The sequence below is a fragment of the Hypanus sabinus genome, chromosome X1, assembly GCF_030144855.1.
Source record: "Hypanus sabinus isolate sHypSab1 chromosome X1, sHypSab1.hap1, whole genome shotgun sequence".
NCBI classification, from domain to species: Eukaryota; Metazoa; Chordata; class Chondrichthyes; order Myliobatiformes; family Dasyatidae; genus Hypanus; species Hypanus sabinus.
Genome location: NC_082738.1, coordinates 31,080,765 through 31,096,092, shown reverse-complemented (window position 1 = coordinate 31,096,092; position 15,328 = coordinate 31,080,765). Strand labels below are relative to the sequence as shown.

Genomic DNA, 15,328 nt, shown 5'->3' with positions numbered 1-15,328 from the left:
GTTATCCTTGGTTATTATGAATTGCCTATATGTCGGGTGATGTAGAATCCTCGGAGTGGAGTGTTAACGGGCAAATGAGGGAGAACGGGTGGCAGGGACTGGGATAGTTGTAACAAATGGCAGAGACTTGCTGGGCCAAATAGTCTCCCTTTCTGTGAGAAATATTAAATAGAAATGTACCCACCAACCTGTTTATCCTCTAAGCTCACTAACTGGTGAACTGGTTTATTATTGTTACATCTACGATAATATTGTTAATAATATTGTTTCTCTACGAGGTACAGTGAAAAATTTGTCCTACACACTGTTCATACAGATCAGATTATCACACAGTGTATTGAGGTAGAACAAGGTAAAACAATAACAGAATGCAGAATAGAGTGTCACAGTTACAGAGAAAGTACAGAGCAGATGGTCAGTAAGGTGTGAGGGCCACAACGAGGTAGCTTGTGCGATCAAGAGTCTCATTGTATCATACTAAGGGACCATTCAATGGTCTGATCACAGTGGGGTAGAAGCTGTCCTTGAGCCTGGTGGAGTGTGCTTTCAGGCTTTTGTGTCTTCTGCCCGATGGGAGAGGGTGAGGGGAAGAGAGAACATCTGGGGTGGGTGGTGGCTTTGATGATGCAGTGAGAAGTGTAGACAGAGTCCGTGGAGGGGAGGCTGGTTTTTGTGATGTGCTGAGCTGTGCCCACAACTCTCAGCCATTTCTTGTGGTCACGGGCAGAGCAGTTGTCGTACTAAGCCACTGTGTATCCAGACAGAATGGTTTCTATGGTGCACCAGTAAAAATTGGTGAGGGTCAAAGGGGACGTGCAGAATTTCTTTAGCCTCCTGATAAAGTAGAGGCTTTCTTCGCTGTGAATTCAATGTGGTTGGACCAGGACAGGCTTTTGGAGATAGAAACACAGAAAAACCTACAGCACAGTACAGGCCCTTCAGCCCACAAAGTTCTGCCAAACATGTCCCTACCTTAGAAATTAATAGGCTTACCCATAGCCCTCTATTTTTCTAATCTCCATGTACCTATCCAAAAGTCTCTTAAAAGACCCTATCATATCCGCCTCCACCACTGTTACCAGCAGCCCATTCCACACACTCACCACTCTCCTAGTAAAAAGCTTACCCCTGACATCTCCTCTGTACCTATTCCCCAGCACCTTAAACCTGTGTCCTCATGTGGCAACCATTTCAGCCCTGGGAAAAAGCCCCTGACTATCCACATGATCAATGCCTCTCATCATCTTATACACCTCTATCAGGTCACCTCTCATCCTCCATCGCTCCAAGGAGAAAAGGCCGAGTTCACTCAACCTATTCTCATAAGGCATGCTCCCCAATCCAGGCAACATCCTTGTAAATCTCCTCTGCACCCTTTCTATGGCTTCCACATCCTTCCTGCAGTGAGGCGACCAGAACTGAGCACAGTACTTCAAGTGGGGTCTGACCAGTGTCCTATATGGCTGCAACATTACCTCTTGGCTCCTAAATTCAATCCCACGATTGATGAAGGCCAATACACTGTATGTCTTCTTAACCACAGGGTCAACCTGCGCAGCTGCTTTGAGTGTCCTATGGACTCAGACCCCAAGATCCCTCTGATCCTCCACTCTGCCAAGAGTCTTACCATTAATACCATATTCTGCCATCATATTTAACCTACCATATTTGACCACACTTTTGTGAGGTGGTTGAACTCCATCTGCTACTTCTCAGCCCAGTTTTGCATCCTATCAATGTCCCGTTGTAACCTTTGACAGCACTCCACTCTATCCATGACACCTCCAACCTTTGGGTCATCAGCACACTTGCTAACCCATCTCTCCACTTACTCATCCAGGTCATTTATAAAAATCACGAAGAGTAAGGGTCCCAGAACAGATCCCTGAGGCACTCCACTGGTCACCAACCTCCATGCAGAATATGACCCATCTACAACCACTCTTTGCCTTCTGTGGGCAAGCCAGTTCTGGATCCACAAAGCAATGTCCCCTTGGATCCCATGCCTCCTTACTTTCTCAATAAGCCTTGCATGGGGTACCTTATCAAATACACTACATCTTCTGCTCTTCCTTCATCAATGTGTTTAGTCACATCCTCAGAAAATTCAATCAGGCTCGTAAGGCAAGATCTGCCCTTAACAAAGCCATGCTGACTATTCCTAATCATATTATACCTCTCCAAATGTTCATAACTCCTGCCTCTCAGGACCTTCTCCATCAGATTACCAACGACTGAAGTAAGACTCACTGGTCTATAACTTCCTGAACTATCTCTACTCCTTTTCTTGAATAAAGGAAGAACATCCACAACCCTCCAACCCTCTGGATCCTCTCCCCTCCCCATTGATGATGCAAAGATCATCGCCAGAGTCACAGCAATCTCCTCCCTCACCTCCCACAGTAGCCTGGGGTACATCTCGTCTGGTCCCGGCAACTTATCCAACTTGATGCTTTCCAAAAGCTCCAGCACATCCTCTTTCTTAATATTTACATGCTCAAGCTTTTCAGTCACCTGCAAGTCATCACTACAATCACTAAGATCCTTTTCTATAGTGAATACTGAAGTAAAGTATTCATTAAGTACCTCTGCTATTTCCTCCGGTTCCATACACACTTTTCCACTGTCACACTTGATTGGTCCTATTCTTTCACGTCTTATCCTCTTGCTCTTCACATACTTGTAGAATGCCTTTGGATTTTCCTTAATCCTGCTCGTCAAGGTCTTCTCATGGCCCCTTCTGGCTCTCCTAATTTCCTTCTTAAGCTCCTTCCTAGATGTTCACACCTATAGGAACTTGAAGCTCTCAACCTCAGCACTGTTGGTGTAGACAGGAGCATGTACACAATTCCCCTTCCTGAAGTCAACAGCCAGCTCTTTTGTTTTGTTGATGTTGAGGACAAGGTTGTTGTCATGACACCATGTCACTAAGCTCTTAGTGCCCTTCCTGTAATTTGAATCATCCTTATTTAAGATACATTGTGAATTTGCAATTACCACCCTGCACACCTATCCCCACATCACATCCTTACCAATGCAACTGCACATCCACCACCCTACCTATTCACATATCCACCCAGCCATCCAAGAATCCACCTGCACACCCACCAATTATACCTCTTCCATTTCTCCCCTTTCTCTCTATCTTACTCCCACACTCTCTCTTCCTGTCCTCTCTTTCTATCTCACTCTTTCTCTTTTTCACTCTCTCTCCATCTCTCTCTCTCTCTTACTCCCCTTCTTTCTCTCTTTACCTTCCACACTCTTCCACTTTCTTTCACATTCTCTCTTTCTTTGTCCCCTTCCCTCCCTCTTTCCACTGCCAACACTGTGACTGGTTATCGAGATGGAGTGGGTGATTGCAGAGAGGAGGCCAACTTCAATATGTTCTTGTCACCAATAACTCCTTAACAAAGGCTCTCAGTGTGAAGCTCTGGGCACTATCTCACTAATATTGAAATGGATTCCCATGTGTGTGTGGAGGGGCGGGCAGGGGAGAGAGAAGAGGAGAAATAAAAGGGGAGAGGGAGTATGGCAGGGAGAGAGAGTTGGAGAAGGGAGCAGAGAAAGGGGGAAAGAGAGTAGGAATAACACAGGAGAGCACAACCCTAATCACTACCTCAGTTTAGCAACACTGTAACCACTTTGCAGTACAATGGACTTTGTTTTTGTTCTGATTGTGTTCTTGTAAAAAATTGTTTAGAATTTATATTTACTTTGTTTTTCTTGTGAACGTTGTGTCTTGGGTGTTTTATGCCTGTGATGCTGCTGCAAATTTTTCATTGCACCTGTGCACATATGGACGTGTATGTGACAATGAACTCAGCCTTGACTTTGATAACCCTATCCACAAACCTGTCCAACTGTCCCTTAAACTTGTGACCATGGACATCTGTAGATGTTGGGCCTGCAAGCACTGTGGACAAGGATCAGTAATATTCACTAATATTCCCACATCTACCACTTCCTCTCCCAGCTTGTTCCACACACTTACCACCTCCTGTGTGAAGAAGTTGCCCCTTCAGTTCCTTTTATATCTTTCCCCCCTCTCCTTAAACCTGTGCCCTCTAATTTTTGCTTCCTTTTCTCTAGGGATAGATAGAGAGAGGGAGTGGGAATAGAGAGAGAGAGAGCGACAATGATAGAGAAAGAAGCTAAGGAGGGAGACCAACATAGATTGATGGAGTTGGATAAATAGATAGAGAGGCAAACAGATAGAAAAAGAATAATTTAGCCATGGTATATGTACTTTTATGCACATATGTGCGACTGTGTATATGGACATACACACTTGTGCTTATGTAGAGCTATGTGTGTGTCAGTGTTCATTTACCATACAATATATGTGCATGTGTGTGTTTGTGTGCAACTGCGTTCCTCAGTACCCTGAACAATGCTATGCTGTCATCTTATGAGCCTGTGGTGTGTTTCAGTCAGGTTAGGGTTCAGAGATCAGGCTAGAGTCCAGGTTTCTGCTCTGCACTTGAAGGCCAGCAGCATGGACTTGTGACAAAGGACATCTGTAGATGTTGGGCTGGCAAAGCACTGTGGACAAGGATCAGAAAGGACGAGGGCTGATGGGCCTCTGGGTCAGAAAGGCCCCCAGGTCAGCAGGTCCCAGGATTGGATGTCCATATGGACAGAGCCACAAGGACTAATGACTTCCTAGATATGCAAGTGAGCGGGTCCTAAGTTCAAGGACTGGAGTTCAGGGTCCCATCATTGGCTAGTCCTGGAGTCGATACTGAAGATCGAAGCCTGAAGCTCAATCTGAACTCCAGAGGTGGAAGCCCAATGGCCGAAGCCCTGGGACAAGGAGTCTGAGATTCCTCTGTGGAAGTCTGAGTCCACGTCACTGAGACTGTCCTGAGGTTGGAGAACTATTTGTGTCAGGTAGGTGGGAAAGAGAAAAGAGGCTTGTTTTACTGCTGTTTAGTTGCTCGTTGTGTTCTGTGTTGCTCTGCTGAGCATTGTGGGTATGCTATGTTGGAGCTGGAATGTGTGGTAACACTGGCGGGCTGCCCCCAGCACACCCCAGGGGTGGTTGTTATGTTGGTTGTTAACATAAACAATGCACTTCACTGTGTGTTTCGATGCACCAGTGATTAAATAAAATTAATCTGAATCTGAATTGTGCAAAAGAATATTAGTGAGGTGGTGTTCATAGGTTCATGGACTGTTCAGAAATCTGATGGCAGAGTGCAAGAATTTGTTCCTAAATCATAGAGTATGGGTTTTCAGGCTCCATTACCTCCTCCACAATGGTAGTAATAAGAAGAAATCATGTCCTGGATGGCGAGGGTCCTCAATGATGAATGCTGCCTTCTTGAGTACTCTTGAAGATGTCCTCTGTGATGGGGAGGGTTGTGGCCCTGATGGAACTGGTGGAGTCTAGACCCTCTTGCAATCCTGTGCATTAGAGCCTTCACACCTGTCAGTGATGCAATTAGTCAGAATGGTCTCTACTGTGCATCTGTAGAAATTTGCTAGAATCTTTGGTGACATACCAAATCTCCTCAAACTCCTCATGAAGTAGAGCTGCTGGCATATCTTCTTCATGACTGCATCAATGTGTTGGGCCCAGGATAGATCTTCCAAGATGTTAACATCCAGGAACTTGAAGCTGCTCACATTTTCCACCGCCGACACCTCAGGTCATTGTATCATTGTACATATGTATTTGTAGCTGTATGTGCACTTACGTGAGAGAGAGAGAGAGAGAGAGAGAGAGAGTGAAGAGAGGGACAGAGGATAGAGATAGCGAGTTCCAAAATAGAATCTAAATCAAGTTTTTATATCACCAGCTTGTATTGTGAAATTTGTTAACTCCACAGCAGTGGTACAATGCAATAATGATAATATAGAAAGAAAAAATTAAATAAGTAAATGAATTTCGTATATTAAATATTAAGATTAAAAATAGGGCAAAACAGAAATAATAAAAGTGAGGTAGGGTTCATAGGTTCAATGTCCATTTAGGAATCAGATGGCAGAGGGGAAGAAGCTGTTCATGAATCACTGAGTGTGTGCCTTCAGGCATCTGTATCCTTCCTGATAGTAACAGTGAGAAGAGGGCATGCCCTGGGTGATGGGGGTCCTTAATAATGGACATCGCCTTTCTGAGGCACCGCTCCTTGAAGATGTCCTGGGTACTGCTGAAGATGGAGCTGACTAACTTGACTACTTCCTGCAGCTTCTTTCAGTCCTGTGCAGTAGGCCCTCCCCTAAAACCAGACAGTGATACAGTCTGTCAGAATGCTCTCCATTTTCAAGTATTTTAGGTGACAAACCTTCAAACCCCAATGAAATATAGTCACTGTCTGTCTGTCTTATGACTACATCGATATGTTGGGACCAGGTTAGATCCTCAGAGATCTTGACAACCAGGAATTTGAAACTGCTCACTCTCTCCACTTCTGATCCCTCTACGAGGATTGGTATGTGTTCCTTCGTCTTACCCTTCCTGAAGTCCACAATCAGCTCTTTCGTCTTACTGATGTTGGAAGTCAGGTTGTTGCTGCGGCACCACTCCACTAGATGGTATATCTTGCTCCTGTACGCCCTCTCATCTCCATTTGCGATTCAACCAACAATAGTCGTATCATCAGCAAATTTATAGATGGTATCTGAGCTACGTCTAGCCACACAGTCATGAGTATATAGAGAGTACAGCAGTGGGCTAAGCACACCCCTGAGGTGCACCAGTGTTAATCATCAGCAAGCCCAGGTTCTGTAGCTTATCAATCAGCACTGTGGGAATGATGGTGTTAAACGCTGAACTATAGTCAATGATCAGCATCCTGACATAGGTATTGTATTGTCCAGGTGACCTAGGGCCATGTGAAGAGCCATTGACACAGCATCAGGCCCTTCAGGCGACAATGTCAGTGCGGCCATGATGCCAAATTAAACAGATAGATTGAGGCTGTCTGTGTGTGATTATGTGAGTGTGTGAAAAAGTGAGCTACCCAATAAACACACAGCCACAGAGACACACACACACACACACACACACACACACACACACACACACAAACACACACACGCCTGTTTGTGTGTGAGTGTGGGCGTGACTGTATCTGTGTATTGATGCAGAGAAGGAGTAAAGCAGAAAGACAGAGAAATAAATTTTATTGCAGAGACAGAGGAGAAAAGAAGAGGAAGGGCAGAGAGGGGTGTAAATTAGCTAACTTTTAAATAACAGACTGCAAGTTTTAAAAACATGCCAGTTGCAGGATTTACAAGTCCGCTCTCACTAGTCGATGAGGGAGCCACCGTTATACCCATCATTAATTTTTATCACAAGGGTCCAAAGGCGCAGAGCTCCAATTTTGTGTTTGTATGTGTGCGTGAGAGAGAGACTGGCATCTCATGGGGGTATGAGTGTATGTAATTATACCTACTCTTCATGGATGAATCTCAGTGTTGTATACTGCATACATACTTTGATAATAAATGTATTTTAAATGAAAATGCTAAACGTTAAATGTTAGATCGAAGTGTTAGGATTTAATGAGCAATTAGTACATTCCATCTCTCCCTCTCTCTCTGTCTCTTCATCTGTTTGTGTCTGTCTATCTGTCCCTTTGTCTGTCTCTTTCTTTGTGTGTATTTTTCAGTCTCTCTCCCTCCAACTCTCTCTTTATTTATATGTGCATGTGTGTGTGTGTGTGTGTGTGTGTGTGTGTGTGTGTGTGTGTGTGTCTGTCTGTCTGTCTGTCTGTCTTTCTCTATATCTCTCCACCTCTCTGTTTGTGTGGACTCTTGACCTCACGATCCACATTGTTATGATCTTCCACCTTATTGTCCGCCTACTCTGTACTTTCCCTGTAACTGTGACACTTTATTCTGCATTCTGTTATTGTTTTACCTTGTTCTACCTCAGTGCACTGTGTAATGATCTGATCTGTGTGAACAGTGTGTAAGACAAACATCTCACTATACATGTGACAATAATAAACCAACACCGATACCATTTGCCTGACATTTTGGAGCAACTATATCAGCGGTCCCCCAGTCACCTCGAGGCTGGACTCTGGACAGACACCAGATCATCTCGTTGGATTCCTGAAGGGCAGGTCCTGTTTATCAGTCGTACTGGAATTCTTTGAAGATATAATGAGCATGGTGGATAGAGGGGAACGTGTGGATATTGTATACTTGGATTTCCAGAAGACGTTCAATCAGGTGCCACGTAAAAGACTTATCCATTAGATAAGGATGTATGGAGTTACGGATACTGTGCCAGCATGGATGGGGGATTGGTTAACCAACAGAAGGCAGAGAGTTGGGATTTCTGTGTGTTTCTCTGGTTGGCAATCAGCGATGAGCGGAGCGCCACAGTGATCGGTGCTGGACCTGCAACTGTTCGCAATACACATTAATGACTTGGAAGATAGGACCAAGTGTAGTGTATCTAAGTTTGCTAATGACACTGCCAGCTCGCTATCATTTCAGCTCGGGTAGTCGGAGTTCAGAGATCAATCCCGATATCATCTGTAAGCAGTTTGTATTTCCTCCCCGTGAACGCATGGGTTTCCTCCAGGTACTCTGGTTTACTCCCCCCACCCCCGTTTCTGCTATACAATACAAAATGTATTGGACTATATGGAGAGGGTTACTGTTTGCGGCTATCTCCGCTGACTCTGCTCTCCTGGACGATGGAACTGGAGGAGAATCCACCATAGCCAATATCTCAGCCAGTGCCGCCGCATCCCGTTCGCCCGAAATGGCAGCTGAAGATCCAGTTCCAGAACGGAGGATGAAAATGGAGGAGATCATGGTTTCTCTGACGAGTGTACCCCACCCTCGACGCCCCCTGACCCCACTAAAAGGCAACGAGATTACTTCAGTTCTGTGATACATAGGACCCCTGCGTGACACGGGGAGACATCTCGGCCCAGGGCTGCTGCCTCACTGACACTGCCAGTGTGAGGGATTAGGCGGCGCCTCGGGAAAATGCAGTCTCGGTTCCTGTTTGCACGCTTGTTTCACGTGGTCCACTTGACGCCCTTCCGGATTCACACCTGCCGCACTGACAGTTTTAGTGGTGACGAACATGCACAATCCCACGCACAAACTCACATTCACGTATGCACACACACACACGTAAGCGTATATTTACCGCACACAGTTATTCACACACATACTGATTAACATACATATCCACACACGCGAAGCGGCACTCTCTCACTCGCACTCACACACACATCCAGCCACATTTAAAATCACATGAATCACTTCATATACAGATGCACACAAGCTCTGTTCCTATCCCCCCCCCCCCCAAAACACATGAGCACGCACGCACACACCAATACTTACACACCTCATATTCATGTATGTTTATGACACACAACAGATGCGCGTTAACTCAGGCGCCCACGCGCTAGTACCAGGAGCGAAAGCCTTTTTTAACGATGTCAAGTGATACTATACTTTTAAGAGGACTTTTTGTATATGTGGATTTCAAAAGTAGTGCGGTACTCGGCAGAGTATTAAATTACAGCACAGAGACATTTTTAATGTCACGATGGCAAGTTCTTAACAGGAACTTGTCGACAATTTGTGTGCACCACCCGCCTAAATCTCACCGATGTGCCTGTGAGTTAAAAGCGACTAATTTCTCCCTCATTAACACCAAATCCGCAAAAAAAAACTTGAAGTGTTTCTAACATCGCAACGCAGGAATACGTGTGTTGTTTAGCGATAGAACAGAATAAATTGAAATTATTTATTATTTATTTATTGTTCAATTATTTATCGTTTATTTATTGTACATTAACATCGATAAGTATCACGTCGGATATTTGATTTACTCAGGTAATGGATTAGTATAGTATATGATGCATTTTTCTATGTAATATTTACATGTATCATAAATATTTTGTCCGCATTATTACAGATTGCCATATATAAAGTATTTATATCCTACATATTCAAAAAATGTACACGTATGACCTATAAATATATTTTCGATAAATATATTTATGTAACCATATCAATCTTTCAGATGTTATGAATAAATGTTGGTAATCGGCTATGGTTAAATGTTTCATATAGAATTATGATACCTATACCTTATGTAATTGTGTTTGTTAATAGAAACATTTATCTATATCCCATATAGCTATATTTAAATTCAAATATAGATCTATTTTACATATTTAAACAAATATTTAGTTGGTGCATTTTTGAATATGTAAATCAATATATTTATCTGAATTCACTATGTAATTATTTATAAAATAAATGTGTTTAACTATATTTATTATTCATCAATATGAATAGGGTTATGCATATTTCCAAAATGTTAATTTGTCAAACAAATATTCAAATGTATTTATTGATTTAAATGAAATATAAATTACAATTTCGTTAAGATACAGTTACATTACAAAATAAATATATACAAATGTTTACCCACTACATTTATCAGAACGTTTTTAAATGATATCACTTTCATATAAACGTATCTTACAAATATCTATCTACATATTAATTAAACACGCTCGTTCCTGTAAATGTGCTGTATAATTCAAAATCAGCTTTATTATCAATGACATAAGATATGTCATGAAATCTGTTATTTTGCAGCAGCGGTACAATGCAAATACATAGAAATCACAAAATAAATAAATAAATAGATAGATAGATAGATAGATAGATAAATAGATAGATAGATAGATAGATAGATAGATAGATAGATAGATAGATGGACGGTGTGAAAGATGAATAGTAAGGTAGTGTCCATGGATCATTCAGAAATCTGAGGGCGGAATGTTTTATTATATTCATTTTGTATCAGATCAATATAAATGTGGTGTGTATTTGTTAATAATTATTTTATCATAAATAGTTGGTTAAGTATATTTATATTTGTCTATATTTGCACTAAAAATATTGCCATTAAAAATTATGTGACACATTTATCTGCATCGACTATACGGGTTTCTTTATACATTGTTTAAACGTTCAATTTAAACTAAATTGCAAGCGACTTTTAAAGTGTTTTTGACGCGCGGCAGGGCTGTAAGGAAATCAAAGACTCCGATCTGTCCTGGGGTCGACTAAAGAAACAATCAACTTGTCAGTAACGGGCTGTAGGACAGCCGCGCGGAGACCGCTTGATTATTGAAATTCCTATCAACACAATTATACTTATATGTGTGTTCTGATAGACACCGCGCTATCAATCTTATTCGGCCGGCCTCTCGCTTCCAGAGGCAAGAGAAACACTGCTAGCGAGCAAGATCCTTTGTTAGTTCGCAAATTAAAAAGATGCCTTGTTTTTTAAAAATAAAACGTACCCATTTGTTCTTTGACTTGGTTATGCTGGCATATTTGCCTGCGCTCCATTGTGTTGTACGTGGAGAGAAAGGTTATCTCCCACACCACAAAGCTGATGAAGGTGTATACTGCCGCTGTCGTTTTTGTTCAATCCCCTTATCTCGCATTCACGTGTACCCCCACCCCACGTAAAACTCTGCAGATCCTACTGCCTGTAAACGTTCTCCGATTTATTCTCCTCCATAGATGCTGCCTGGCCTGCTGAGTTCCTCCAGCAGTTTGTGTGTGTTGCTTGTGACTCCGATTTAATTCGCCAGCTAACCCTTTAGCCCACCACCCACCCCGCCTCCAGTCTGACAGACCGCTAGCCAATACCCCTCCCCCTGACAGAACTAATTGCCCCGGACGGAATTTTTAAAATCATTATCCAGAACTTATTCTCTCTCTTTTCTAACGACCATTCCCTCCTCCCCCGCCTTCGTTGGCGCCTTCTCTCGCCCCGGGTGAGAAGACGGGACGGAGAATTGGTGAAGGTTGGTGATTTTAAAAAATATGTATTCTGGGAGAAATCTATTTCGATCCCAGCACGTACATAAGCCTCGGGAAAGTGCATGTAAAAGTGACTGGTGTCGTGATGCCGACAGAGCGAGGGATGAAGGTACACAGCGCGCGAAAACACACACTTGCACATACTGACACAAACACACGCAGCGTAGACACACATACTGAGACCCATATACAGGCACTCTCGCACACATGTTTAAGCAACCTCAGAAACATACTCTAACATACACATTTTTCTCTCACGCCTAAACACGCACATTCAGATGCTCACAATTATGCAGGCCACTCACTCGCTCACACTCTCTCACACTCACAAACATACACACTCTCTCAAACACTCTCTCTCTCTCTCTCTCTCTCACACACACACACACACACACACACACACACACACACACACACACACACACACACACACACACACACAAAGCAAAATCAACTTAGAGCTGCTGAACAAAAGCGAGTCACAAAACTTAAGTTCCGAACGTTATGCAAGATTCATTATGACTGGGAACAGAGATTCGGCGTTCCCGGAAGCAACGTTCTCTATATAAACTGCGATGGTTTATTTTAGTCGCTCCAAAATTAGCCGTACCAATTCCGATAACAAGTTGTCAAATTAGCCAATGTTGTTAAAAATAAGAATGTTCAAGCTTTGGTGACCAGCGGAAGTGTTCCGGTCACGGACGTGTCATTTTGTAAATGAATGCGAATGCTTTCTTTTTAGTTTCACGGAGCTACAGAACAGTACAGCGCTTTTACATGCCGACCACCATGCCCACTCAACCAGTCCCAATTTCCTGCATTCGACCCATTTCCCCCTAAGCCCTTCCATCCGTGTTCCTCTCCAAGTGCTTCTTAAGCGATTCAATTGTACCTGCCGGAACCACTTCCCCGGCAGTTGGTTCCATATACGTACCACCCTTTGGGTGAAAAATGTGCCCCTCGGGTCCTTTTTAAGTCTCATCTTGGGTCCTATCTCGCCTTAAACCTTTGACCCCAAAGTTCTGGACTCCCCTATTCTGAGGAAAACACTGTTACCATACACCTGATCTGGGTCTCAGATAATTTTTACCATTTCTGTAAGGTTGTCTCTCATTCTCCTACGTTCCAAGGAATAAAGGCCTAGCCTAGCCAAGCTCTCCATACAGCATGTAACATCCTTGTTAATCTTCTCTGCACTCTTTCAATTTAACTGTGTTGACTCCTAGTACTATAAGATGGTCTCTTGGCCTCACAATCTACCTTATTATTACCCTGCACCTTATTGTTTACCTACACTGTACTTTCTCTGTAACTGTAACACTTTATTCTGCATTAGACTGATGAAAGGTCTCAGCCTGAAACATCAACTGTTCATTTCCCTCCATAGATGCTGTCTGGCCTACTGATTGAGTTATAGAATCATGGAGCACTACAGCGCAGAAAATATAAAAGCAATCCTATATGACACAATATACAAGTAACTCCCCGGAATGCAGAGTGGGTAGAATGGTGCCAGTGACATGTGGGCAATTTTAACTACTTGTTGTAGAGCTGCAGAGAGTTGTGGAATCTGCCCCGTACATTATGGGTACCCCATCCCTCCCCACCATAGGTAGTGTCTACAGGAGGTGCTGCCTCAAGAAGGCAACGTCCATCATCAGAGATCCCCACCATCCGGGCCATCCCATCTTCTCACAGCTCCCATCAGGCAGGAGGTACTGAAGCCTGAAGTCCCACACCACCAGGTTTAGGAACAGCTACTTCCCTTCAACCATTCGGTTCCTGAACCAACCGGCACAACCCTGATCACCACCTCAGTACAGCAACACCGTGACCACTCTGCACTCCCAGGGAGTCGTCTCTAATTGTGCCTTTGACCACTTTGTCACCACAATATTTTTCTTTGCTAATTGTATCATTTCTTGTGAAACTCGTATAATGTATGTTTAATTTGCATTTCAAAGTCAAAAAGTGGAATTTATTTCCATCTGCACATGTCCATTTGTGCACAGATGCCATGGGAAACTTACTTGCAGCAGTATCACACGTAAGCAACATTCACAAGATATAAGTTTAAAAAAATTACAAGAAAGAACAAAATAAAAAACAAAAGTCCATTTTAGTGCAAAGTGATCACTGTGTTCCTATATTGTAGTGATCGTGTGTGGGTTGGTTCAGGAACCGAATGCTTGAAGGGAAGTAGCAGTTCCTGATCCTGATGGTGTGGGACTGATCTTCCTGTCTGTAATTCACTTCTCTGTTACAACGAGCCCCAATGCAAACTTGAGGAATAACATCTCATGGACATAAGTCCTTTGGCCCAACTCATCCATACCAACTAAGTTGCCTACCTGAGCTAGTTCTACTTGCCTGCATTTGGCCCATATCACTCTAAACTTTTCCTATCTGTGTATTTTGTTCAGGTATCTTCCAAATGCTTTTAATGTACCTACCTCAACTATTTTCTCTGGTAGCTTGATCCATACACCCACAACCTTCTAAGTAAAAAAAGTTCCCCCTCAGGTCTTCATTAAATAATAAATATTCTCCCTCTTCTCCTTAAACTTACACCCCAAGATGCCTGTGCTGAACAGGATGCTAAATTAAATCAATCCCATCTGCATGCACATGGCCCATGTTCCGATATTCCCCGCAGATTCACATGTCTTTCTAACAATACTCACATCTCCCTCGAACACCACCCCCAAGCAGCAACTTCCAGGCACCAACTACTCTCTGTAAAAACATTACCCTGCACATCTCCCTTGAACCTTCCACCTCTCGTCTTAAATACACCCTCCCTGATATTAGACATTTCAATCCTAGAGAGAAAGATACCAGCTGTGTACTCTATCTATGCCTCTCAATCTTATAAATCTTTATCATGTCTCCCCTCAGCCTCCACCATTCCCAGAGAAAGCAAACCAAGTTGGTCCAGCCTCTCCTTGTAGCTCTTGACTCTAATCCAGGCAGCATCCTGGTGAACCTCCTCTGCTCCCTCTCCAAAGCCCCCACACCCTTCCTGTAATGTGGTGACCAGAACTGAGAGCAATACTCCAGATGTGGCCTGACCAGAGATTTATAAAGCTGCAACATAACTTTCCGTCTCTTGAACTCAATTCCTCGACTAATAAAGGAATACATGCCATATGCCTTCTGGACCACACAATCGACCCGTGCAGCCACTTTCAGGGAGCTGTGGACTTGGACTCTAAGATCATCGTTGTTGAGCGTCTTGACCCTTTACATTGTCCTGTCCTTTTACATTTGACCTCCCAAAGATTAAATTGCATATGCCATTTCTTCGGCCCTCTCTATACCTGATCTACATTCTGCTCTGTCCTCTACTAGTCCACAACTCCACTAACCCTTGTGTCCTCTGCAAACTTACCCTCAGCTACCATTGGGGAACAGGTACAGGAGCCTGAAGACCCACACACAGCGATTTAGGAACAGGTTCTTCCTCTCCACTATCCTATTTCTGAACAGT

The 15,328-nt window shown here is 43.3% G+C and overlaps 1 protein-coding gene across 2 annotated transcripts in view; it reads left to right on the top strand.

The window, feature by feature from the left end:
• The window catches only part of LOC132384762 (homeobox protein Hox-A3-like), a 145,546-nt gene that overhangs the window by 42,272 nt on the left and 87,946 nt on the right, over window positions 1–15,328 (top strand). The window contains exon 1 of one of the 2 annotated variants that reach the window (XM_059956223.1): window positions 11,715–11,822. The exons of the other annotated variant lie outside the window; for it this stretch is intronic. The gene's annotated coding sequence lies outside the window, so the exon portion shown is untranslated. Of the gene's footprint in view, window positions 1–11,714; window positions 11,823–15,328 lie in introns of those variants that run through there. 2 annotated transcript variants of the gene reach the window in all.